Here is a 7,074-nt window from a genome sequence, read left to right as displayed (position 1 = left end):
AGAGATATCATATTTTTTCATTAAACTCTTGAATGGCCTATTATAAAAGTGTGAGCCCCCATCACTAATAATAGCTCGAGGCATTCCGAATCTGGAAAGGATGTTCTCTTTTAGGAATTTAATGACCGTGCGATGGTCATTATTCCGACACGGAATCGCTTCAACCCACTTAGTGACATAGTCTACAGCGAGCAAAATATATAGACTTCCAAAAGATTGGGGAAATGGTCCCATGAAATCGATGCCCCAGCAATCAAATGCCTCGATGATAAGAATGGGATTCAAGGGCATCATATTTCGACGGGACAACGCTCCCAATTTTTAACAACACTCACAAGCTTTGCAAAACTCATGAGTGTCCCTAAACATAGTGGGCCAATAAAAGTCACACTGCAAAATCTTGGCCGTGGTCTTTTTAGCAAAAAAGTGACCACCACAGGCCTGTGAGTGACAAAAGGAGATGACACTCTAATGTTCATCGTCTGGCACACATTTCCTTAGGATTTGGTCTGGGTAATATTTAAACAAATACGGATCATCCCAGAAAAAGTTGCATACCTTGGTGAAAAATTTCTTCTTATCTTGCGCAGTCCAATGTATCGGTATGGAACCTATGGCAAGATAATTAGCAATATCAGCGAACCAAGGTGAATGAGAGACTCTGAACAATTGTTTATCAGGGAACATGTCATTGATATGTGTCGTTTCAAGGGAATCAGAGGGATTAAGGCGAGAAAGATGGTCAGCCACTACATTCTCTACTCCCTTTTTATCTTTTATTTCTAGGTCAAATTCCTGGAGTAGGAGGATCCATCGTATCAGGCGGGGCCTAGCATCATTCTTAGACAGAAGATACTTGAGCACCGCGTGATCAGTGTAAATAATGATCTTGGATCCAATCAAGTAGAACCGAAATTTATCCAAAGCGAACACTACAGCCAAGAGTTCCTTTTCCGTAGTCGAGTAGTTCACTTAGGCAGGATTTAGAGTCTTACTCGCATAATGAATAACGTAGGGTTTCTTATCTTTTCTCTAGCCCAGAACTGCCCCAAGAGCATAATCAGACGTGTCGCACATAAGTTCAAAAGGAATGCCCCAGTCGGGTGGTTGTATGATGGGTGCACTAGTCAACATGCCCTTAAGCTTAGTGAAAGCTTCCTGACATGGCTCAGTCCACTCGTATGGTGCATCCTTTTAAAGTAGATTACATAAAGGACGAGAGAGGAGACTAAATTCCTTTATGAATCGCCTGTAAAATTCTGCGTGTCCTAAGAAGGATCGCACGTCTCTAATGTTCTTGGGTGGAGGTAGGTTAGAGATAAGATCAATTTTTGCCTTATCCACCTCGATTCCTTTAGACGAGATAATATGTCCAAGGACAATTTCCTTATGAACCATGAAATGGCACTTCTCCCTATTAAGTACCAAGTTCTTTTCTTCACATCTTTTCAGCACACATTTAAGACTCTCTAAGCACTCGCTGAAAGATGAACCGAAAACAGAGAAATCGTCCATGAAGACCTCTAGATATTTCTCCACCATGTCAGAAAAGATACTCATCATACATCGCTGAAAAGTGGCAGAGGCTTACATATCCGAATGGCATCCTTCTGTAGGCAAAGGTGCTGTAGGGACATGTAAATGTAGTCTTTTCCTGGTCCTCAGGGGCGATTTCAATCTGATTGTAGCCCGAATACTCATTAAGGAAACAGTAATAGGAATGACCAGCTAGCCTTTCCAAGATTTGATCAATGAAGGGTAAAGGAAAGTAGTCCTTCCTTGTGACGGTGTTCACCTTCCTGTAGTCAATGCACATTCTCCAACCAGTAGTAACTCTAGTTGGCACGAGTTCATTATTAGCATTGGCTAAGATGGTGATCCCGGACTTCTTAGGAACCACCTGAGTTGGACTCACCCATTGACTATCGGATATGGGGTATATGATACCCGCATCTAATAGTTTAAGAACTTCAGCCTTAACCACTTCCCTCATGTTTGGATTTAGTCTACATTGTGATTACCGAGTGGTCTTAGCATTATCCTCAAGATAAATGCGGTGAGTACAAATCGAGGGGTTGATTCCCTTGAGGTCCGCTATCGTCCATCCAAGGGCTCCCTTATGCTCAATGAGAGTAGATATGAGCATACTCTCCCGTTCTTTCTCTAGGTGGGCAGATATCACCACCGGGTATGTCTCATCTTGACCTAAATAGACATATTTTAAATCAAAGGGCAAAGGTTTTAGGTCAAGCTTCGGTGGCTTGAGGTTAGACGGTAGAGGCACTACATCAATTTGGGGCAACTCTTCAAATTGTGGCCTCCACCGGTTAACTTCAAGTACCGGTGCAGTATCAAGCAAGGCACACGTCTCCCTAATCGTGTCATCATCAAAATCATGGGAGTGGGCCAGGCACGTCTCTGGAGGGTCAGAGGATAAGGTCAGAGGTGTCGTATCTTCCACTAAAGAGTCAATCATGTTAATGTCATGAAAATCGTCATCATCCTCTAAGTTTCTGCCGTTATTGAAAAAGATGTTTGACTCCAATATCATATTCCCAAAAGACATAGTCATGACACCATTCCTGCAATTGATAATTGCGTTTGAAGTGGCAAGGAATGGGCGACCAAGAATGACGGGGATCTGAGTGCTCATGTTATTGATGGGTTCGGTGTCCAGGATGATAAAATCCACAGGGTAGTAAAATCTATCAACTTGGACCAACACATCCTCAATTATCCCTCGTAGTACACGAACAGAGCGATCAGCAAGTTGTAGTGTGGTTAGGGTGAATTTTAATTTACCCAAACCTAACTGTTTGTATACCGAGTAGGAAATCAGATTGACGCTCACTCCTAAGTCAAGAAGTGCATGATCAATTCGATGGTCCCCGATTACACATGATATGGTTGGGCTACCAGGATCTTTGAATTTCTGTGGCACGTCTTACTTTAGGATGGCACTCACTTTCTCGGTCAAGAAGATCTTCTTTTGAATACTCTGCCGTCGTTTGGTGTAACGACCTTGGAAATTTTGTGCTAATCTTTCCTTAAGTAGTTATTTTTGGGGTAATTAGCGCTATACTCGATTGCTTGTGAAATTCGCATCAGTCACTTTAAATTATATCTGCATGGCTCGAAACTTGTAGATTAGTTAGCGCTATATTACTCTAAAATCTGGGATCCATCGCTAAATCCAGTTGTTCTGAGAAATTTTTGAAAGTTCTAGATCAGACCTGGACCGCGCGTCGAAAGTCCGATGGCGATGATCTTAGGCTGTTGCGGTCACCGAGTTGGGCTTGACCATCACCTCGAAAATCAAGTCCATGTGATGTTCTGGGTCGATTTGTTTGAGTTCAGAGTGAAGAGTGTGAGAACGGTTGGAAATTTAATAAGCTTTTATGAAATCTGAGTCGTGTCGCTTGCGCGATGATTTTAAGCTATCTGACCGTTGGATTCTGACCCAATTTTACCCTCTGATCAGGGAAGGTGGCCCAGGCATATCCTTGTGCTTGTGGACCTGATCGAGATTCTGTGACCGTTGTTTTGAGTGTAGACCGCCACGACTAATCTGAAGAGCCGGTCGGTACGAAAACTCAGCCTGACCTAGATCCATGGTCAATGAGCTTAAGTCCGACCTTTCGTGGTTATAGGCCCACCAGAAGTGCTTCGTTGGATCGTGAGAGGCTGGTTTTGGTTATACCCTAAGTGTACCTCGACCTTGGGGTTATTTTTATCAATTTGAGGCCTATTTATAGTCCTTAAACCCTAGCCCTCTTTTCCATACGAATTTTCTCTAACCCTAGCTTGGAAAGAGAGTGGAAAAGAGAGAGATAGTGAGAGAGAAGTTGGTGAATCATCTTGGATTCTTTCCTAATCTTCTGCATCCTTGAACCTTCACTTTGAATCGTTATTCTGACGATTCTGAGTTTATCTTGGGGTAAGTTAACCTAACCCTAATCTGTGTTAGAGCTTAGAATAGTCTTGGTGTTGTTGTATCTCATTTCTATCCTTGTTTTAGGGTATTCTATCGCCGTTGATGAAGACAACTCGTCTAAATCAGTTCGGTGTTTCTTTCCTTGCTTAAGGTGCGGACTTTAAGTGTATAGGTTATGGTTTTCAAGGCTTTCAATGCCAGTTAGTGATTTATTCTTGTTATGGATGAGATTTCACATGCCAAATGTTATGTTTATGTTGCGTTCCTGATATGCATGTGTTATATTGAGATTTGTGTATTCTATGTGTATGTATAAAGTACCGTATACGTATAAAATATGCACTCGTGTTTGCCATGATTATTTGTCATGTATGTATGCTAGATGTATGTATGACAACTCCTTGGTAAAAGGAATTGTCCAAATGCTTGCTTTTCAACATACGTTATGTATGTTGTACCCTGTATTCTAAGTGTTTGTAGAAATGCATGAATGATCTAAAGTGTAACTTATTACACTAATTGCGGCGTTGAGAAGTGATTCTCAACACTCTTATTGATGTGCATGATTTCCTTTATGCAAGTTACATTCCATGTTATTTAAATTCAAGCATTACTTATGCTTACATTTATGTTAAGTTGATATTCCTCAAGTGCTTATGTACCATGATTTAAGTTGTTGTTCCATTACTGTTCTACATTCCATATGAATATCTGTTGTAGTGTAATGTGTGTGGGACTATGCATTAGTCCAGGAAATCGGTAATCTGCTTCATGATCATGGCTGAGGTTGCTTTCGCCACGTAGGACGTATTAGACGAGCCCGAGTCGTATTAGAGTTGTCGACAGTGGTTTGGCCACGCGGAGTGTTTGCGCACTCTATGTCGCTCAACTCAACGTGCGCTCGTGCTAGTCGAGTTCGTCAAGTAACCCGATTGTCCATTGTATGTTCACCATGTATGGATGTTACTTCTTGAATCTAGGGTACCGAACTTTCCAGTGAAATCCTAATAACCATGGTACCTTGATCCACTAAGACTCATGAGCCGGACATGCTGGTATGGGACACCGTGGTCGAGCTGTCGGTCTACGCTGGGGTGACAAGCCTCCCCGTAGTGACCAGTGAGCAACTAAACTCATGAGCCGATTATGGTGGTATGGGACACTATATTCGTGCTGTCGGCCTGCATTGATTGGTGACGAGCCCTTTGTAGTGACCTCGAGCATATCTGGATACCGCAATGAGGTGACAAGCCGAACTGTTGTAATAAAGGTATGAAAGGCATGCATTGATTGGTGATGAGCCATTTGTTACGACCTCAAATATATGATCGTATGAGACGACTAGGATTGACAACCCTAGAATAGATCACTGTTTGGATGATGACATGAGGAAGGTATCTTAGCTTCCCAATCCTGCTGTATGAATAGACTAATAACAACTTGGTAATCATATCCATGCACCGCATTTGCATGTGCTTTGTAGATGTGGCGCACTTTGAGGTGGTGTCATGCGTAACGTAAGATGAAGACGCTGAGGGTGTACGCGTGAGGGCACGCATCATTTTGCCTACATCCCTGCATTAACAAGAGTACTTAGGTTTTATTTAATTGTTCTGCTTTATCATTACTGATTGATTGAACTGATAACATGTTAACCAGTGCCTTATTGTTCCACTGAGTTGATCACTCACTCCCACGTTCTGGGACAGTGTTAAACACCCACCAGACTCTGTCTTAGGTTCTGATGTTGCAGATGTTAATGCGACTTCTGAGGCAGAACGGGAGATGGATGATGATGAGGCTGCTTTCTCTTATATGCAGTTTTCAGACAGGTTCTAGCGAGCCACGGTCTGATGCGTGGGACTCTGGGATTATTTTTGAGAATTTAAATGATGTAACTTGATACTTATAATTTTGATAAGTAACACTTTCATACGACATGGTTTGTATATGTACTTCAGGGATTTACACTTGTACACATATATTTCTATAAGTCTTCCGCTTGCTTTATTCACTTATCCCTGAATTATATCTGTGTTTTGGCTTAATCTATTCCATGTTTTATGCACTAATACAGTCAACATACATCCATCATTAAATATGTTGCATAAGTGATGTTTTGGAACTTGGGAGCTGAGTTATGCTCGACCCCCGAATTTCAGGGTGTTACATTTGGTCGTGCATAAGTCTTTCCGGAATTTGGCATATGAAGGTATCTGTTTTACAACATCAAGTAGAGGAATGTTGACTTTCACTTGTTTCAACACCTCTAGGATATCCTGAGAGTTAGAGAGAGGTTTTGGTGCAACCAACCGTTGGGGAAATGGAGCAACTGGCTTTTCTAAAAGTTCCGGTTCTAATTTTTGTGGGGCCTCACTAGATCCATTATTGTTGTCCTCTTCTGGTTCTTGAGGCTTTTCAGGCCTAACCGGAAGGGTTTTATCAATGATCTTCCCACTCCTAAGAGTGGTGATGAATTTAGCGTGCCCCATTTGATTTGAAGAGCTAGGATCACTTATCTCGTATTGCGGTTTAGGATTGGGGAGTGGTTGTGCAGGAAGCATCCCCTTTTCTATAACCGTCATACGTGAATCCATCTTTTGCATAAAGTCTCGCATTGCCTGGGTCAGCTCTTGCATGGAATTTTGAACCGGTTCTTCTTGAGGTTTCCCCTGATTTGGATTTTGATTGAAAAAACTTTGAGGGGTAGCAGTTTATCCATTTCTCCAACTAAAGTTTGGATGATTTTTCCAACCAGGATTGTACGTATTAAAGGTTGGTCCATTGAAAGGTCTTTGATAATTATTTACGACATTGGATTGTTCATTCAACACTTCTCGAAAGGCGGGTATTGTAGGGCAATTTTCAGTTGTATGAATGTTGCAATCACAGATGCCGCAAACACTTTCATTAACCTTATCCTTCTTTCCTTCCATGACCTCAACTTTCTTTATGAGCGTAGTCACTTTACACTTGAGATCATCCTCTTCTTTCAAGAGATACAATCCACCTTTCTCCTTTAATTGAGTCGGCCTAGACGTGGTGTTCGACTTTGGGTAATAGTCTCATGATTGTGTTTTTTCAGCAAGACTATCGAGGTAATCCCATACCTCGTCAACATTTTTATTAATGAATTCTCC

Source organism: Magnolia sinica, chromosome 13 (assembly GCF_029962835.1).
Source record: "Magnolia sinica isolate HGM2019 chromosome 13, MsV1, whole genome shotgun sequence".
NCBI classification, from domain to species: domain Eukaryota; kingdom Viridiplantae; phylum Streptophyta; class Magnoliopsida; order Magnoliales; family Magnoliaceae; genus Magnolia; species Magnolia sinica.
This window is presented reverse-complemented; position numbering follows the sequence as displayed.